The sequence below is a fragment of the Ictidomys tridecemlineatus genome, chromosome 9 (assembly GCF_052094955.1).
Source record: "Ictidomys tridecemlineatus isolate mIctTri1 chromosome 9, mIctTri1.hap1, whole genome shotgun sequence".
Lineage (NCBI taxonomy): Eukaryota > Metazoa > Chordata > Mammalia > Rodentia > Sciuridae > Ictidomys > Ictidomys tridecemlineatus.
The window spans coordinates 51,013,226-51,034,543 of record NC_135485.1 but is presented as its reverse complement, the minus strand read 5'-3'; the positions used below and the strand labels follow the sequence as shown (position 1 = coordinate 51,034,543).

At 37.0% G+C, this 21,318-nt stretch overlaps 1 pseudogene; it reads right to left on the bottom strand.

The window, feature by feature from the left end:
• Positions 1–13,186: 13,186 nt before the first annotated feature.
• Positions 13,187–14,144, bottom strand: LOC101969788 (small ribosomal subunit protein uS2 pseudogene; annotated as a pseudogene).
• Positions 14,145–21,318: the final 7,174 nt, after the last annotated feature.

Below are 21,318 nucleotides of genomic sequence, written 5' to 3'. Positions count from 1 at the left end.
GATGGAGGTTATCCTACCCCCAGGGGATATTTTACAATGCTTGGAGAAATTTGTGGTTGCCACAACAGGGGAGTGCTACTAGCATATAGATGGTAGGAACTATGGATGCTGTTATACATCCTATAATGCATCAGAAAGACCCCCATAAGCAATAATTATTTCACCACCAAATGACAAGTACCAGTGTATATGTTAAGCAATTCCACAGAAACACCATTAGCAAAATCCAGACAATAGAAAACCCTATGGGACAAATAAACAAGTGTCTTTAAAAATAAAATGCCATATAAAAAGATGGAAGAAGGTGGGTGCTGTGGCACACACTGTAATCACAGCTATTTGGGAAGCTGAGGTAGAAAAATTGCGTATTTGAGGTCAGCCTGGGCAACACAGTGAGACCCTATCTCAAAAAGGGCTAGGAAGGCCAGGTACAGTGTGCATGCCCGTAATCTCAGTATTTTGGAAGCCTGAGACAGGAGGATCTCAAGTTCAAAGCTAGTCTCAGCAACTGTGAGGCGCTGAGCAACTCAGTGAGACCCTATCTCTAAATAACATACAGAACAAGGCTGGGGATACGGCTTAGTGGATAAAAAGAGCTAGGAAGAAGGTAGCTCAGTGGTAAAGCACCCATGAGTTCAATCCCCAATATTGAAAAGAATGTAAGGATAACCTATAGATTAAAATTAATTTACTAGAAGATAAAAGTTATACACCAGTTGTAGTGCATGGATGTCATGTGTTGCCTTGTTCTCCCAAAATAATATGTTGAAGTACTAACCTGCACTACCTCAAAATTAAACCTTATTTTGAAATAGGTTTTTTTCAGATATACTTACTTCAGATGAAGTCATATGAAATAGGGTGGACTCTTAATCTAACAAGACTGGAATCCTTACAGGAGAAGAGACAGGCACAGAGGGAGAAGACTGCCATGTGACAACAGCATTAGATATTGGAGTGATACATCAAAGAAACACCAAAGGTTGTAAGTAAAAACCGGAAACTGAAAGAGGCAAGTAATGATTCTCTTTCTTAGTAGATTCTGAGGGAACATAACACTGTGGACAACTTGATTTCAAACTTCTGGCCTATAGAAATATCAGACAATACATTCTTGTTGTTTTAAGGCACCCTGTTTCTGGTACTGTTACATCAGGAAACTAGGGCATTGTTTGGATACTGACTGGAATATACGACCACACATTAATAAATACATATATATTAAATGCTGAGTAAATACCTGATGGTTTCAAGGAATTATTTTTAGCTATTTTTAATAGTAACATTAGTTTTTTTTAAGTTCTTATAATTTCAAGATACACGCTGAAATATTTGCAGATGAAATTATATGATAACTGAGATTTGTTATAAAAAAATTGGTAGAAGTCAGAAGGGTATGGCTGGAACAGTGGCATATTCCTGTAATACCAATGACTCTGGAGGCTGAGGCAGGATTGCAAGCTCACAGCCTCAGCAACTTAGCCAAACTTTGTCTCAAAATAAAAAATTGAAAGAAAAACAGAGGCTGGTGATGTAGCTCAGTGGTAGAGTGCCCTTGGGTTCAATCTCCAAGTCCCAAGGCAAAATAAAAAATAAAAAAGGAAGGAAGAAAGAAAGGGAGAGCTTTCCTTTCCATACCTTTAAGGAAGGCACCTTATCATGTCCACAAAACAGGTTAGAAGACTAAGTCTTGTGTGTTTGACCCAGAGACCATAAGCCAGCCACACCAGCTTCAGTTTCTAGAGTACTTGAACTAAAAAACCTGGCTAGAGCTGTTGAAAGAAATATCAACAGTACTTGGGGGTTTTTGTTTTTGTTATTGTTTTTATTAACAGAGAATGAAAATAGTAAATATCTATAGACAGGTCTCTGACTGTCCTGAAACTATGGTACCCTTCAATTAAAAATCAAAGTGTATAGATGGAAATCACCTTAATATTGACAGGTTTTAAAGTCTCTCCAAACCAGAGTTATCTGGTACTCTTGTTAAGCCATCTTTATTTTCTCTGAAATAGAATCAATTCTTAGGTCTTTATTTGCCCTTTCTATTTCCATTGTTACCACTCAAGTTGATTGCCTAACTGGTTGTTCTGCTTCCTGTTTGCCCCATACTATCATGCCTAAGACCACCAGATCAATCTTTTTGAAATATTGCAATCATGCTACTTTTCTGTTCAATATATAGATAGCTCTTTTCTTCCAAATAAATTATTAAACCATAAATAGACTTTCCACCTAATCTTTTACTCTTGTCTCTCAAGTCTAATCAAGGAATGTAGTCAAAGTAACTTTTCTCTGTGCTCTCTTTTAAGTACACCACATCATTATTTTGCATATGTACAAAATTTCTCATTGACTTCTACCTAGACCCTCATGTCTCCTATTTTTTTTTGCCTGGGGTGGTTCCTGGGGATTGAACAAACTCAAGGGTACAAGGTGCTTTACCACTGAGCTACATCCCTGATCTTTTTTATTTTTTATTTAGAGGTAGGGTCTTGCTAAGTTGTTGAGTCTCACTAAATTCCTAAGTGTGGCCTCCATCTTGTGATCCTCCAGTCTCAGCCCCTCAAGGAGCTGGGATTACCAGCCTGTACCATAGCGTCTGGTTTGGGAGGTATTTTCTAGGATTGATATGAAGTCAGCAAAACTCTTGTGAGATAATCAAAAAATTCTGTATTGTAAATTATCCTCCTGTTTATTTTTTTGTGGCACTTGGCTAAAAGGCTGTGAAGTAGGTATCTCACTTTTCCTTGTAAAGGAGCCCAATCTGCTTCCTGATATTTAATTTTAATCAATTTTCTATAATAAATATGTATACCTCGCACAAAACTTTTTTTGAAGATATCATTCAGACCCGTAAGTGAACAGTGCCTCCTCTATATTCTCAAGACATTTGCTTTCTGGTCCTCTCAGACTGTTCTTATGGCTGCTTGTATACTGGATATCCAGACTGATATCTGTCTTGACAAACTTGGGTTTATCTTCTGGTGGACAGTAACCTCTCCGAAAACTGCCATTCTGCTTTCTGACCAAAATTGGGATACATGTAATCTGAGTCTCAAATGGTACAATTTCTACAAAGTATTTATAAGAAAAAAATGGTAAATAATTTTGAAAGTCTTTAGGAAAATAACAAATATGTGATCCTTATACTAATGTTGTTTTATTCTTTTCAGTGCTAAACAAGGCAATAGCTGCTCAATAAATATTTGTAGAATGCAAACATGAGAACTCCATTAAGGTGCATTTTTTGGTAAATAAGTGCATGAGATTCTAACCCTGAAATCTTAATTAGAGTACTGGCCTATTAAATTGAGGCTATAGGTTAAGTGAAGGGTATACATTTATATACACACCCACAAACACATGTGTGGGGAGAATTAAGTAAACTAGAGATGAAAGAAACACACAGAGACAATTACATGTTAAAGTAACTAGTTAATATTTACTGAGTCTTCCATATTATTTTTTTGGGGGGTGGGGGGATGCCAGGTATTGAACTCAGGGGCAATCAACCACTGAGTCACATCCCCAGCCCTATTTTGTATTTTACTTAGAGACAAGGTCTCACTGAATTGCTTAGTGCCTCACAGTTGCTAGACTGGGGTTTGGGGTTTTGGTGTTTTTGTTTGTTGTTTTGTTTTGTTTTGATACTAAGTTTCACTATGTTTTCCAGGCTGGGCTCAGTGATTCTCCCACCTCAGTCTCCAAAGTAGCTGGGATTAGGGTGTTTTGGTCCACTTTTTCGTGGCTGTGACTAAAAGACCTAACAGGAACAATTTTAGAGGAGGAAAGTTTATTCAGGAGCTCACAGTTTTGGTGGCCTTAACCCATAGACCACTAACTCCATTCTTCAGGACTTGAGGCGAGGCAGGACAACTTGGCAGAGCAAAGTGGCTTCTGATAGGGCCATCATGAAGCACAGAGAGAGACTAAGCTCCTCAATGACCCATTTCCTCCAGGCACACTCTACCTGCCTTTAGTTACCACTCTGTTAATCCCTATCAGGGGATAAATTCACAGATTGGGTTAAGGTTCTCAACTCAACCATTCACTTCTAAATCTTCTTACATTGTCTTATACATGAGCTTTTGTGGGATACTTCACATCAAACCATAATATTCCACCCCTGGTCCCCAAGTTTCATGACCTTTCTCACAATGCAAAACACACAGTCCATTTCCAAGAGTCTCCATAGTCTCAGCAATCTAAGAGTGTTCAAAAGTTCAAGTCCAAATTCTCCTCTGAGACTCAAGGCAAACTCACATTGTGAGCTCCTGTAAAAATCAAAAGCAATTTACAAGTACCTAAAATATAAAGATACAGAGCAAATATTTCTATTAAGAAAAATAGGGGCATAGAAAGAAGGGATGGGACCAAAGCAAGACCAAAATCCAGCTGGGCAAACAATTCCTCTAGTTCCAGGTTCTCTGCAAAGGGCTTATATACTGTGTACCTCCTGGGTTTGCTGGTTGCAGTCCACATGACCTCTCTCTTGGCTTGTCTGTGCTCAATTCCTGCAGTTTTCCTCCAGAGACATTCCATGGTACTGCATTTCTTAATCTTGGGAGTTTCTACTACAAATTTGGCTTCCTCCTCACATCTTCACACATTGCGTGCTCAGGGGAAGCCTGCGGGGACTTAGACCTTGCTGCACTTTACCTGGCCTCCCAGTTCTTCCTTTTTACCTCCTAACTCAAGCACCCTGCATTCCTGCAGAACCAGCACCACTTGGTTCACGCCAGAGTCTGTCACTAATTCCAGCTGCAGCCAATCCTCCAGAACCCTGGCTGTAGAAGCCTTTGAGTGCCTAGGTGGCTGAGAATGTTTAAAAAAATTCTGAGGCTCTCTTCTAGGTAAGCAGGGTTCCCCACTAATCTCTTCCCAAAGGAAGTTTTACTTTTACTTCCTTAAGCCTGAGATAGGTGTGATCTCGCCAAATTCCTGAGATGCCTTGGAGCCATTATTCTTGTTGTCTCTGAGCAAAGTCTTTAGCATTTCTTTAGTGTTGTGAATGTCTTTTTTAACAACTGCAACTTTCTTAGCCTCAATTTTACTCCCACTTTCTTCTTGCATTGTTTCACACATGAGATTTTAGAGAATATCTCACATCAACCATAATAAATGGGTATGAACCATGATGCTGTACTGAGTCTTTATTAACTACTAAACCCTATGAAAAGAGTTTTCTCTATTGTCTCATTTAACTTTTGTTTTATTTTATTTTGTTTTATTATGTTTTAAATTAATTTGATACTAGGGCATGAACTCAGGAACACTTAACCACTGAGCCATATTCCCAGCCCTTTTTTTAATTTTGAGACAGGATTGCTAAATTGCTTGGGGCCTTGCTAAATTACTGAGGCTACGGTGCCGGACTTAAACTCCCAACTTTAAAGTAAATAAACTATTCTAGATTTACCCATGTTTTCACCAAATAAATAAATAAATAAATAAATTACTGAGGCTAGCTTTGAACCTGTCTGTGATCCTCCTGCCTCAGCTTCCTGAGCCACTGGGATTGCAGGCATGCACTACCACACTTGGCTAACCTTCATTTTAAAGATAGATCCATTTCAAGAAGGAATGCTACCATAAGAAATACATTTGTATGTGAGTGTATCTTAGTTTTTTCAGACTGTTAAAACAACATACCATTGACTACATAACTTATAAACAATAGACACTTATTTCTATCAGTCTTGGAGATTCGGAAGTTCAAAATGAAGATACTACCATATTTTGTCTTATAAAAGCCCACTTTCTCATAGAAAAAATCTTCCAGCTATGTATTAACATGTCGGAAGGGGCAAACAAGCTGCCTAGAGCCTCTTTTATAAGTCACTAATCATATTCTTGGGGTCTCTACCCTATCATCTAATCACCTCTGAAAGGCCCTACCTTTTAATATCATTGTCTTGAGGGTTGGAATTTCTATATATGAATATTGGAAAAACATAAACATTCAAATTATAGCAAAATTTCAAGAATGATATAATTAAATATCATGAAGAAATAAATTTTCATGAATAATTCAATTCTACTTAGGTCAGCCTGGGAAACTTAGCGAGACCCAGTCTCAAAATAAAAACTAAAAGGGCTGTGAATTGCCAAGAGTGAGCTATGTCATTAACATATACCAAAACATGTTTGTGTCTTTCCACAGTGTCAGAATTTATTGAATAATAATAAATTTACAGACTACACCACTTTAATCAGTGGCAGTTCACTGATGAAAGTCAAAAGCCAGGCAAACACATATCCTTTTATTAATTACTAACATCTGTAATATTCAAGTAACACATCACACTTCACACAATTCATATATAAGTTAAAGAAAGGCTAAGAAAAGGTTTTGGCAGCCATAGTAGTTCAAGAGGCTGAACTGAGAGCAAAGGCAAAAAACAGATAAAAATGCAAAGAGTCACTGTAGGTAATCAAGTAAGATTATGAACCAGCCCAAGAACTTGTTTGGCGTGCAAAATTGTCAAAGCACAGGAACTTATTCTAGGCCAAAGTCCAGAAGGATAAGTTTCACACACTCAGCTTGAGATGTCAACTTAGAGAAAGCTGTATGTGTTCATCACAGGCAGGAGAAATAGCACTCTGCTAAAACCCAAGGACAGCGATTTGGAGGTTAGTCACTGTTGCAATATTCCTGGGCAAGGTTCATGGTGAGGGACCAGGTGATGCAGTCAGGGCACCACCATGAACAGTCTGGTGTGTGGGGGGGTCCTTCTTTTATGGGCTCTGAGTCAAGGGTTTGCTTCATTCAGTAGTCTGGTGTGTTGGATAAGCTCCTGGGCTTAGCTTTTCTGAACATGAGTTTAATATGCCCATATATCCATGTATTTATGATTAATTTGATAACTTCACAGGTGGTCATTTTTGTTTTGTTTGGTTTTATTTATTTATTTATTCTATTTATGTATATATGACAGTAGAATGCATTTTAATTCATTGTATATGATTACAGCACAACTTTTTTTATTCTGTTGTGTCATAGCTTTTATTGCATATGTTTAAGGAGTACAATATTATGTATGCATATCTTTTCTTTTTTCTTCATTTTAATTAGTTATACATGACAGTAGAATGCATTTATATACTTTGATATATCATACATATATGGGATATAATTTCTCATTTTTCTGAGTGTACTTATTGCAGAATCATATTGGTCATGCAGTCACATATATACATAGAGTAATAATGTCTGTTTTATTCTACTATCTTTCCTATCCCCACATCCCATCCCTTTCCTTCCCATCACTTCCCTCTACCCTAGTGCCCCTGGCCTTATTGTGAATTAGCATCTGCATATTAGAGAAAACATTCAGTCTTTGGTGTTATGGGATTGGATTATTTCATTTAGCATGATATTCTCCAATTCCAACTATTTGCTGGCAAATGCCGTAATTTTACTCTTCTTTAAAGCTGAATAATATTCCATTGAGTATATATACCACATTTTCTTTATCCATTCATCTATTGAGGAATACCTAGGTTGGTTCCATAGTCTAGCTATTGTGAATTGAGCTTCTGTAAACATTGATGTGGCTGCATCACTATAGTATGATGATTTTAAGTCCTTTGGGTATAAACCAAGGAGTGGGATAGCTGGACAAAAGAAAAAGACAGAGAAGAAGGAGGAGGAGGAAGGGGAGGAGAAGGAGGAGGAGGGAAGAGAAGAGAAGAGAAGAGAAGAGAAGAGAAGAGAAGAGAAGAGAAGAGAAGAGAAGAGAAACACATACATACACAGAGACACATATATTTGTACCTGTGACTCTACATGCTTCTAAAGGACTTCACTGCAAGTGTGTTCCTGCAAGTTAATGCTCCTATCTAAACTGACTCATTTGACCAGAACAACCAGTTCACAAGCCAGTGCAAGTGAAGAAAGAGGCGATAAAAAGAGGGAAAGAGAAAACGGCATTTAAAAGCTGACTAGTTACATTTATATTTAGTTAATGATTGCTTTTGTTTTCCAAGGGCTACCTAACTTTTTGGAGAAAGAAAAACAGAGTCGACTGAAATATGAAATTAATATTTCTGTAGAAGATCTAGTCTGCCCTCCTTGCCTTCTTCTTAAGACTTAATTTCATCCACAATTTTAGTAGCGTAACTAACCATCTTCTCTTCCTTCCCTTCCTGCCCCTTCATTTTTCCCCCACTAGGAGCATTTGTTGAACATTTGTTACATGGCAGGCACTTGTTGTTTTTATGCCAAAATAAGTTAGTTTATAATTGATCCTCTTGATCAAAAGTGCTCAAACTATAATGTTTAAAGATTCATGAAGAAACTGTTTTGAAAATGCCCATTCCTGGAGATCGGATTCAGATGTTCTGGGTCTGGGAATCAGTCATTTTAACAAGCATCTTAAATGATTCAAGGGAATAACTTAATTGGATTTGCATTTTGTGTGATACTTCTATCAATCTCTGTAAAATTATTAGAACAACTTGTTATTAGATTTGTGGACAGCTCAACTCGGAAAGATTTTTCTCTCCTTAAGAACTTTGAAGTTAGGCTTTCTGTTCAAAGACAGACTCTGCCACTTAAAAGCTGTTTAGTTAGCTGAGAACCTCTTTTTACCTGTGTCCTCATCTGTAAGGGTGTGTGGGAATCAGAGCCTCTTCCTTAGGATTACTATGCAGATTTAGCAAATAAAGCATATGTGTTATCAAGACAGAGCAGTAAGTTCTCAAAAAATGATAGCTGTAATAATACTAATTATTATTTTTATACTTAGCATTATAATATAGCTCCATTTATTATTATTATTTTATTATTATTATTATTATTATTATTATTGTATTGGAGATCGGATGTAGAGGCACTTTACCACTGAGCTTCAATCCCAATCCCTTTTATTTTATATTTCAAGACAGGACTTCACTATTTTGCTGAGGCTGGCCACAAACTTGTGATCCTCCTGCCTCAGCCTCCTGAAACTGTCCCATTTTTAGATCGAAAATGGGGGGGATAAAAAGTGATCAGATTCTTGAAACATGACGAGCTGCTTCAAAAGGAAGAAGCATTCTGAATGCTAAATTATCTTCTTTGAGGCCAAAATTTTTATTTTATCATTAATATTTTATTTTATATTTCATTAAAATTTTATTATATAATTAATAATTATATCATTAATAATCATTTCATTTTTTAAATTTCCATAGGTCTACTTATTGAATTCCTGAATAGTAAGTACTACTATTAATGCTGTTCTGAAATTTTCTCCTCATTGCTTATTTTAAAAGAACCAAGTTTATCTAGTCCAAAGAAAGAAAATAATTTCTGCTCTCATCAAGAATCTAAAAGATGTCGTTAACAGAGATAAGGAATATAGAAGGAAAGTCAGGATTAGAAGGAGGTTCAATTTCTTCATCACTTACATACAGCTAGGGTGTTATACTTTTATATACCAGACTTTAAATGTATTATTTCTACTGCATCTTCATAATCACCCAGGAGAAAGTACAATTATAATTCCCATTTTTAAAGAAGTCTTCATCTTTAAAAATGAAAGTTTTCAATCAGGAACCCAGAACTATTTGCTCTCAAATCCCACTTAGTTTCCATACCAAACTGCCCCCCAGACACTTCAAAGGACTCAAGTAAAGGTGGTTTCCTGAGAGGACTAAACAGGACTTCAGATTAGCATTTCCACTTCTCCTGAGCACAAAACACACTTATCTAATATTCCAAAATCTTGAAGAAAAATTAAAAAAAATTTAGAAAATGTTTTCCAATCCTTCCTCTGAATGACTGATCTTACCTTTGATACACATTCCATATTCTTTACACCAAAGGTTCCACAAATACACGAAGAAAATACTGAAATATTCTCTGGCTTACAAAGTGTTTCCAAATGAAAAGTGGCAGTTTTGGGTAATGGAAAATTGAAATCATTTGCAACTGAAATCAATCAATTGTGCTGCTTCTACCTGCTAAGGAAAGTGGTGTATTTTGGAGCAGAGGGGAAAGAAACCTCTACTCTTCCTTTTCTCTTTTGTAAAGTATAAGGACAGCAAGCAGATGACTCAGATTAATGATCTACTCACATGTGTTTGTTTGCTCTAAAAGATGCAGAGGTCCTTTAAGAAAATAGTGATTTGACAAATTTTAAGTCCATAAATAAATATGAGTCAGTAAAAAGTTGCAGAATTTACTCCTGTGCCATTGAGTGTTATTTGATAGTGTGATTTTCAAATGGATGTGCCATATTCTATCATATAGATGCTCTGTTGGATATGGCTCTTTTGCACACCACCCTAGAGGAGACATAAACAGGAATCTGTTACTGGGTATTAGATGTCTTACAAACTCTATGAAATTGTACTTAAGTGAGCTTTTGGGAAGAATTTCCACAGCCAGAATCACATTGCCAGTTTTTTGATCCCGAGTTATCACTGCCACAGGAAACCATCAAACTTGAAAGACAGTGGCAAGCAGAACAAAGCAGCAGACTGCCACCTTGAGTTTGCTGCACTGAAAAGGTTCACTGTTGAAGGTCCCGTGAACACAGATCCACTGTGTTTGATTAGTGGAAACCCAAACTGTCTGCAACCCTGTGAAGGCACCTGGGAAATGTAATTTTTTACTCTCCAACATCCAAGACACAGAAACAATAAGTAATTAAAACAGCATAATATATTACAATTTATTTAGACATACTTTGAATTTTAGATTTTTAGGTTCCTTGCACATTTTTTCTCTACCTTAAATAAATACAATAAATTCCTTAGTCAAATAATATGAATACTTTTCAAGTTTTTGATGATTGCATAATTTTCCTCTTGAAAACGTAATACAATTTTATGCTCCTCCCAGTCAGTCTTGTTCCATATGGTCAGTCATGATTAATATATTTGTTAGTACTTTTAAACTATAAACTGATGCATTATTTTAAAACTTTGAGTTTCTTTTGCTAGTAAGTTTGAAAATTGTAATTCTCACAACAGGTGAATTATAATTAAGTCTTTAGCCTACTGTTTTTCCTAATATTTCTCAGCAATACTGTTCTAGTCAGCTTTTTCACTGCTGTGAATAAAAGTCCTGATCAGAACAATTGTAGAGGAGGAAAGTTTATTTGAGGGCTCACAGTTTCAGAGGTCTCAGCCATAGAAGACCAGCTCCATTCCTCAGGGTGCAAGGTGACACCGAATGTTATAGCAGAAGAGCAGTAGTAGAGAAAAGCGGTAGAGAGAGACTCCACTGTCCAGATAGAAAATATATACCCCAAAGGCAAGGCCACAGTGACTTGTCTCCTCCAGCCACACCCTACCAGCCTTCAGTTGCCACTCAGTTAATCCCATCAGGATATTAATTCACCGATTGGGATAAGTCTCTAATAACCCAGTCACTTCTCCTCTAAACCTTATTGTGTTGTCTCACACTTCAGCTTTTGGGGGGCACCTCACATTCAAACCATAACAAATACATTTATAAATAATCTCATAGGGTGGGAAATTAACATGGTTGTTTTGTTGGGTCATGTGTAATTGTTACTAATGAAATAGATAAACTCTAAGATCTAGTGACACCGGTGTTTGTAGCCCTGTAACAATCCTCTTTAGCTCTTTCATGTACATATCAAGGAAGTTTTCTTCTCTTTATGGACTCCATAATTAAACTTGGTTGAATTCTGTAGGTCTTAATTTAAAAGCAAGATTATATAACTCAATTATGATACAGTCAGTTGGATTTAGATGGAAATTGTAGATTTGCAAATAAGTATTTGGATATCTATCAGTATAATTTTATGCGTTTGGATTTACTTGTGGTGAGACCCAGGCTATAAATGTCTAGATATTCATAGAAAGACCGTAGGAAGAAGGAAGTTCTGTAAGGAAGAGCTCTATGACTCCGGGAAGTCCAAAAGGTCTAAACATTCAGAGCTACCATGGAATAACTATTCTTCCCTGATTTAATGAGACCAGATGAACTCTCTGGAAAACTTCACACTGTGAGTATAACACCTCCTAGATCCATTTCTTCTAGCAGGTACAATATACAGCACCCTGTCAGAAATGGTGAGATGACGATGATAATTTCTGGGGTTAATCATCTTGCATTTCCTTCCCAAAAAAGTATAGGGAGATTTAGAAGAGATACATATGAAAAGCCTTGTTTCACTCCTATTTAGTGATTTAGAAAAAAAGGAACTTGTTCTAAAATCACTTTTGAAACTAGAATACCTTTTACCAGATTAAGACAAAAATCCTGAACATACATATTATACTTGAACAGGTGTTTTGAAAGACTAGGTTAGCCACAAACACACAAATTGTTGTTATTCTCCATCTAGTGGCAAGACAAGCTAATTGAAGCAAGCCACTAAAAAATATTCTTACTCTTAGATGTTGGACCCAGTATTTTAAAAGATTGATTTTATAGGACATATTATAAAACCTCACCACTATTTTGTTAAATGTGATATAAATAAACTCTATGTAAAATAATACATTATTATAATTAGGTTCTATGATTTTTCTTTTAAAAGATTGATTAAATTTCTGATAAAACTGGAAAAAGGAAAGAAGGTGCCATGAAGTTTTTATTATATTGCTGAAATTAAAAACAGGAACACACAAACAGCTGCTATGCAAATGAAGAGTTACACACTTTTGCTATTAGAGTATTAATGAAAATTAAAACAACAATTAGAAAGCTTAATCATATTAAGTAGGAGTAAGGAAGTTAAGACATAAGAAACCTGTATAACTTAAGGGAAAATAAGCTAGTGCAACCATTCTAAGGAAAAACCTGGAAAACTTGATAAATTAACTATACCTATACTTTGTATATGATGTAGCAATTTGATTTCTTGTGCATGTTTATAAGAGTATTTTCACAGCAATGTCTGAAAGGCTACATGTTCATCAGAAGAGGAAAGGGAATAAAATGAGGGATAGACACAAAAGTTATATGCAGCACTCAGAAATAATTTTCCAGATTAATGTATACCTGGATGACTCTTAAAATATCATGATAATGATATGAGATGTATAAAAGAATACGTATCAGTGTGATAAAATGTACACACATAGAATACAACTTTACATTTAAAAAAATATTTTCAGTTGTAGATGGACACAATACCTTTATTTTTACTTATTTATTTTTATGTTGTGCTGAGGATCAAACCCAGTACCTCACAAGAGCCACTTAAGCACTCTATCACTAAGCTATAACCCTGGCCCACAACTCTCTAGTTTTTTGTTTTTTTTTTTTCCAGAAACTGGTGCTTATTTCTGTAACTTTATTGCCATTTTGCTTAAGTGTTTCCAGAAAAACAGCCCAAGACCATTCTGTGGTTGTTCCTACCTGCTCAGTGGCTTGAGCAGTGGGAGCTGCAGACCAATCTTCAGTGCTTGACTAGTTACTCCAGGTTTCAGTAGGGAACTGCTGGTTAGGCACAGAGGGCACCTTGAATGCCTTTAGAGCTGTGTCTGACTTCAGATTGAGTATCAGTGAACAATGGAGCTAGAACATTTCATATACTCAGAAATCCCTCCTTGGTCACAGCTTTTTTAGCAGCTGCCTGCTTTTCCTGTTCGATCTTTCAGAATCTCTGTGAAAGTAGAGATCAGGCATAGTCAACCACGGGTATTTGCGGGAAATGATGCGAGGCATGCACAGAACTTCTTAGGCCAGCATCCACCACATCAGACCCACAGAGTGAACTATTTTGCATGGAACGGCAATGTCCTCATAGCACAAAGGAGAATCTGTGTTACCCAGAGCAGTTGTAGCCAGGTTTACAAAAGCCACTTCTGTGAGAGGTCAGAAGACATGGCTCCCAGGAGGCTGCCTGGATCTGCTTAGTGAAGGTTTCAAGACTGAAGCAGCCAGAGATAGGAGTGCCTCTGTGGCAGCAGTAAACTTCATCACAGCCTGTTGGTCAGTGTTCCTGGAGGACATGACACTGATATCAGCAGAATTTTCACTGGCAACCCTGGCATCAGAAGCTCCTCCCAGGTCCTCTTTAGATCTGTGATGTAGATGCTATCTCCTTCCCTTTTGTAGATATATTGTTCCATCTGCAAATCAGGGTTGCTGCCACTTAAGCGGGTTCCTGGTGCAGAAATTTGAGGACATCCTCTTCCTTCATTTGCAGGACATCAAGGGCTCTGGACATTGTGACACTTTGCCTTTAATTTATGATAGGAATCAAGAACAACAACAGCCGGAGCAGTGGTGTAGGCCTGTAAGCCCAGTGGCTTGTGAGACTGACATAGGAGGATTGTGAATTCAAAGCCAGCCTCAGCAACTTAGTGAGACCCTAAGCAACTTAACAAGACCCTGTCTCTAAATAAAATACAAAAAAAAAAAAATAGGGCTGGGGATGTGGCTCAGTGGTTGAGTGCCCCTGAGTTCAATCCCTAGTATCAAAGGGGAATAAAAACAACAGCAACACCATATAGACCCCTCCCTAGGTAGCACATCAAGACTATACATTTTTGAGGATATATGTGGTCTAAATAAACATAGAAATGATAGACTGCAAAGACATGAATACACAAATGTTGGAGCTGGGCTTAGTGGCACATACTTTGAATCCCAGAGACTTGGGAGGCTGAGGCAAAAAGACCAAAAGTTCAAGGTCAGCCTGAGAAACTTACTGAGACCCTGTCTCAGAGTAAAAAATATAAAGGGCTGAGCTAGAGCTAGAGCTCAGTGGTAGAGCACCCCTGGGTTCAATCTCCAGTAGGTTGGAAGGAAGGATAAAGAAAGCAGCAACTATTGCAAGGGTGCTGATAGTGTGAAATGAAATGGAAAGCAATTAATTCAATTTTGTGTTCTTAGTCTATAAGTTAAAAATACAAAGTAGAATCTGAATACAAAAAGCATATCTGAAGAACTTATTAATCTTATTTTCTTGATATTGCATTATTACAATCATAGCAATAATCTCAATTTTGAGATCATAGTGTTTTTTAATAGAATACTATTCATTCACAGAAGAGTATGAAATCCTGTCTTAGTGACAACATGATGGACCTGGAGGGCATTGTGTTAAGTGAAATAAATCAGGCACAGAAAGGCACATACTGCATGATCTTATTTATGAGAAATCTAAAAAAGTTGATCTCATTGAAGTTTACAGTAGAAGAGTGATTGCTAGAGACTGGGGAAGGATGGGGAAAAGTTGATCAAAAGGTATAGATATGGGGCAGGTGGTACACACCTGTAATCCTAGTGGCTCAGGAGGCTGAGGCAGGAGGATGGTGAGTTCAGAGCAACTTAGTGAAGTGCTAAGCAATTCAGCAAGACCCTGTCTCTAAATAAAATAATTAAAAAGGGCTGGGGATGTGGCTTAGCAGTAAAGCGTCCCTGAGTTCAGTCCCCAGTCCCCCCCCTCCAAAAAAAAAAAGGTTACGGTTAGGGGAAATAGGTTCTTGTATTCTATGGCACAGCAGGGTGAACATAATTAACAATCTTGTATTATATAGCCCAGAATATTTTTAAAAGAGGATTTTGAATGTATTTTTCATAAAGAAATTATAAAAGTTTAAGGTGATGAATATGCTAATTACCTGAGTTCATGTCACCCAATATACAGGAATCAAAACATCTTATTATATCTTATAAATATGTACAAATATTATGTATCAATCTGGGCACTGTGGTGCACTCCTGGATTTCCAAGGACTTAAGAGGCTGAGACAGGAGGATCACATATTGGAGGCCAGCCTGGGCAACTTAGTGAGACCCTGTCTCAAAATGAAAAATAAACAAAAATTCTGGGGATGGAGCTTAGTGTTAGGGTGACCAGGTGTGCTAAGAGCCATAGCCAAGTAGTATGATGCATGGCATTTTTGTTGAAAGGTGACGCCAGCAAGCCATTGAAATGATATGATTATGTTAAGATCTGCATTCATATGGATATTAGACTCCTGCTGTCCACCTCGGCCTGCGGGACTCCTAAAGAGTTCCCATTGGTTGGGGAAGTGCGGTAGGAGGGAATTCCGGAGGAGGGACTTCCTGTTGGAGGGGTCCGGAAAAATGCCGCATGTGTGGGTCGGTCGGCATTTTTCCCGGGAGCATACGGGGCATTGGTGGCAGTTTCAAAAATAAAGTTTGTTCCTGCTTGAGTGGCTTGTGATTTTGTGCCCAGCCAGACTGTGGCACAGGTGCAATCTTCAATAAGAAAAAAGTCCAAAAAACTATATAATGTATTGATAACAATTTAATTTAATATAATTTTTAAAAGCCCACTACAACTTAATGATTAAATAAAGGTACAGAAAAGATCAGTTTATGGTATGTTCTCTATATATCATAACAACCATTAAGTAAAAAAAGGAACCATGATCCAGGTATGGTGGCTCATGCTTATAATTACAGCAGCTCCAGAGGCTGAGGCAGGAGGATCACAAGTTCAAAGCTTGCCTCAGAAACTTAGCAAGACCCTAAACAACTTAGTGAGACCCTGTCTCTTTTTAAAATATAAAAAAGGGCTGGGGATGTGGCTCGTTGTTAAGCACCCCTGGGTTTAATCCCCTTAACAACAACAACAACATAAAGAAGAACCATGGAGTGAAGAAGCAACACAAATCTCATTGGAATCATTTCAAGTGGGGAAAAAAACTACATGTATAGTTACAGGCACATGAATCTGATTGGAAATAAATAGAACTGCACATTGATTAACAACAGGGATATGTTCTGAGAAATGCATCATTTGGAAATTTCATCATTGTGTGAACATCACAGAGGGTGTGTACACAAACTTAGATGGTATAAGGTCAATCACTCAACATGGATGGTTCATTATGCTATTAGCAAGAGACACAAGCTGAGGCTGCTGCCAGGATATCACAGCATGCTGTCTCATAGTAAATTTTTTATGTAAGTTGAAGGAGTACACTAAAGTATAATATAGTAAATATGTAAACTAGAAATAATAATTGTTTATTTTAATTATCAAATATTACATATTGTGTATAACTGTATATGTTGTACTTTTATACAACCACAATGTAGGAGGGTTTTTTACACCAGCAACAACACAGACATGTAAGTAATGCATTGTACTATGATGTTATAATAGTTACAATGCCACTAGGTGGCATTTCTGCCAGTTCCATTAAAATCTTTTAGGATAACCATCATATGCAGGACTGATTAAAATGTCCTTATGCAGTGCATGACTATAGATTGAAAATTGCCAAATTTTTGAAGAAATTATTTTGGAAAAGAGAACTATGAAGCTGCAACAAAAACCACTAAGAATATTAAGATTTAAAACAACCTGCATGTGCCCAATCTTCAAACTGGCTGCAGGCTTTTAAATATATAGAGCCATTAAAAGGGGCATGTTCCTCAGTGTCCACACCAGATGTGGACAAGGAGAATAATGGGTGAGTGGGAGGAGGTTAGAACATTGAACAAAAGAGTTCAACTCAAAAAACATAATCAGGATGTAATCAAGAAATTTCTTCGGTTCCCAAGGCCATCCCAGAAGGATTTCAAAGTTGTCCCCAAACAGTTTTCCAATGAAAGTATTGATTGTGATTATCTTATCCCAGGTCCATCATTATAATGAGATATGTGTTGGGGAACAATTCACTTACTTGTCTTTTTATTTCTAGGATCTGCAGAACCTGAGGCATCACATCTTAATCAAATGGGAAGGACCATATAACAATTGGAGAGACTGGATTGGGGCTAATGTAGTCAGTGATTGCGGTTTGGTGTTAGTGATGGGATGAATGTGGCCCATGTGTGGGAGTATGAATAAAAGGGATAATGAGTGGCCAAAAAAGAGGACTGTGGCAGAGACTACCTAGATGCTCACCAATCTTATTTCCACTTCCCTTTTTTTTCACTAATCAAATATATTTAATATACTGATTAGAGAAGCAATGTTTATACAACTCACAATAAACGCTGATCATTGAATTATAAAATTTTTCATAACAGTTAAGTTTAATTGTAATCCCACTATTATTAGTTAATCTTGCATTTGTTTGGGTCCCAAACCCCCACAAGTGGAGTTAATATTTAATTAGTTCATTCTATAAAATACCCTCTCTAGTGATATTTATTTTCTTCTTTCTTGTGTGATCTCACCCAAGTGGCAAACATCACAGGGGAAGTAAAACTACTCCTACTAATGTAGAAATTTAGCATCAAGAAATTAGCAGAAGTCTATGTTCCATTGATAGAGGAGAAAATTATTTAACCTTGCCTTCTACATAGTTGATTTTTTTTTCTTACCAAGACAAATTTGTTTTTTAATTTGTTCTTTTTAGTTAGCAGTAGAATGTATTTTGACATATTGTGTATACATGGAGTACAACTTCCCATTCTTGTGGTTGTACATGATGTGGAATTACACTGCTGGTGTATTCATACATGAACATAGGAAAGTCACATCTGATTCATTCTACTGTCTTTCCCATTCCCAGCCTCTCTCTTCCCCAAATCACTCCCTGTCCAATCCAGTAAATTTCCATCCCATCTCCTGCCTATTGTGAATCAGCATCCACGTATCAGAGAGAACATTTGGCCTTTGTTTTTGGGGGATTGGCTTATTTTACTTTGTAAGATATCCTCCAATTCCATCCATGCCATAATTCTTCTTTATGGCTGAGTAATATTCCATTGTATATATGTACCATTTATTTCCACTTCTTGAGCATATAGGAATGCTGTAGTTCAAAGCTTCTAAATTAGATCAAGCAGATTGCAGCTATATGACTGAGAAATAAAATGTCAACATAAATAATTTTTGTGTCATTTGAAGAACTGGACTCTCTCTACTATCCTAAGGCTACAATCAAAAGATTTCAAGACAGTAGAAATTCACCAAGTCAACATTTGGAAGCTTCAGAACACAGCTGCCAGAACAACTTGGGTCTGTGACTTTAAGTCACTGAAGTTTGGGAATAATTGTTCATAGCAGCTAGCAAGTTTTACCATGACAAATACAATAATTTCCGTATTCAAAGATATTATACAGAATTAATTATATGACCAAATTTAATATATCTGTATGTGTGATTAAGAAATAATAATTGTACCAGGCATGGTGTAACACAATGTAATCCTAGTGGCTCAGGAGACCAAAGCAGAAGGATCACAAGTTCAAAAACAGCCTGGGCAATTTAGCATGATCCTGTCTCCAAATTAAAAAAAAAAAAAAATGAGTTTGGGGATGCAGCTCAATTTTACAATGTCCTTGGGTTCAATCCCCATTACCATAAAAAATAAAAAACTGGTACAGTCTGAATTTTATCTTTTGGAACATTGGAAAATAAAGGAGATCATATAAAAATGAATTATTGGAATGCAGAGCATATTCCATGCATAAATAGGATCACTAGTTAAGAAACAGATTGAAAATGGAAATGAATAGTTCTTCAAAAAAAGAACAAAATCTCATAGTAAACAAGGAGGAAGTGGTTTTAGGCAGTGATTCCCAACCCTGGGAATGGGAGTGCAGGATTCTCACGTAGGGGATTTTAGGAAGGAGAGAGGAAACCATAGGAGTGACATGAAAAAGTTTGAGGAGGAGAAGGGTAAAGTTTTGGAAGTCCTACAGATGAAAATTATGCATTACCTGGTATTACCTGAGCAGAACCTTTTTGGAGAGGAGGGGGAAAACATGAAAATTGCTCATCTAAATTCTGAGTGATTAATGACTCGAAAAGAAAAATTTATTCTGTTAGTGCATAAGTTGATAGAAAATTGGTTTAAGAGAAGTGAATCACTGGGGAACTTGTAAAGGAGAAATAAGAATAAAAATTTTTAAGCAGAGTCAGATTTGATGATTTTTTAACTTTTACATTTCCTACTTAAAAATTCCATTTACATTTTTCAGAATTGGCTACCCTTCCCTTTGGTGAGATTTATCCACTTCATAAGGGTCACAGCCATTCCTTCATGTATATTTACAGATTATGCTCAGTGTGCAAAGCACTCAAAGTACACTGTATACAGTGCATGTTAAAAGAATAAAGATCCTAGCTGTTGAAGAACTTGTAATTTACTTCAACAAAAACTATGGACTTCCTAACTCTGCTCAAGATATAAAGATAAGCAAGTTACAACCTCTACTCTCAAGGAGTAAACAGTCAGTACATAAAGAGGATTTAGCAAACCAGGGTTGGTGGCACATGCCTGTAATCCCAGTGACTGCAGAGTTTGAGGCAGGAGGAACTCAAGTTTAAGGCCAACCTCAGAAAATTAGGAAGACCCTGTCTCAAAATCAAAAACAAAAATGGCTGGGGATGTAGCTCAGTGGTAAAACATCCCTAGGTTCAAGTCCCCAGTACTAAACACACAATGAAAGAGGACTTAGACATGTAAAGGTTCTGTTACAATCGACATGGTCATAAGGGACCCAAATCCAGATTGCTTGCTTCTAATATCATTTATCTGATTTACTGGGTGTGTTACCTTTAAAAAGGTGTTCAATATTTGTGTACCCCAATAGAGATAGAAATGAATTCCGCATGAGGTTTTTTGAAGTTTAAATGAATTAATTTACCTAAAGAAACTATGTCTAGCACAAAATTTGCACTATATGCATTAACTATGATTATTTATTTAGAGGTACTTGGGATTGAACCCAGGGGCACTCTACCATTGAGCTACATCTCTAGCCCTTTTTATTTTTTATTTGGAGACAAGGTCTTGCTAAGTTGCCCAAGTTGGCTTCAAATTGCAATCTGCCTGCCTCAGCCTCCCCAGTTGCTGAGAACACAGGTGTGCACCACTGCACCTGACTAGCTATGTTTATAATAGAAGATTCTATCAGATAGACTGAGCAAAGAGAAGGAAGTGGCTAATGTAGTCTGTGAGCACAGAGATGGACTCAGAAGAGTTGGACTTTACAGACTGAGGGAGACACATGTGTATTAAATCACATTTGAGGGGCTTTAGAAAGTCTGTCAGCCTTTAAAAGATGTGATTTGGATGAATTCTTTAGTGTGAACTCTTCATCCACAGGATGACTTCATCCCAACTGAGTTTTTGTGCCTGTGAGAGTCTTAAAAACAGCTCTATTATACCTGCCTTAATGGCCATAATTTGGTCTACAAAGCCAATTCTCTCCTTCCCTCCCTTCTTAGAGATAACACCTTATGAATATAATTCTTATCAGGGGGATTGCAAGTTCAAGGACACTATTCACATACACACACACACACACACACACACACACATATACCCACATCAGCGTGCTTTCATAGGTCAAAATAAATGGAAGGATTTAGGATTTACCAATCAACTAAAAAATGATTGCTTCTTCCCTGTATAAATGAGATTCTTTGTTTTCTGAGAATGAGAAACTTCTAGTTTCT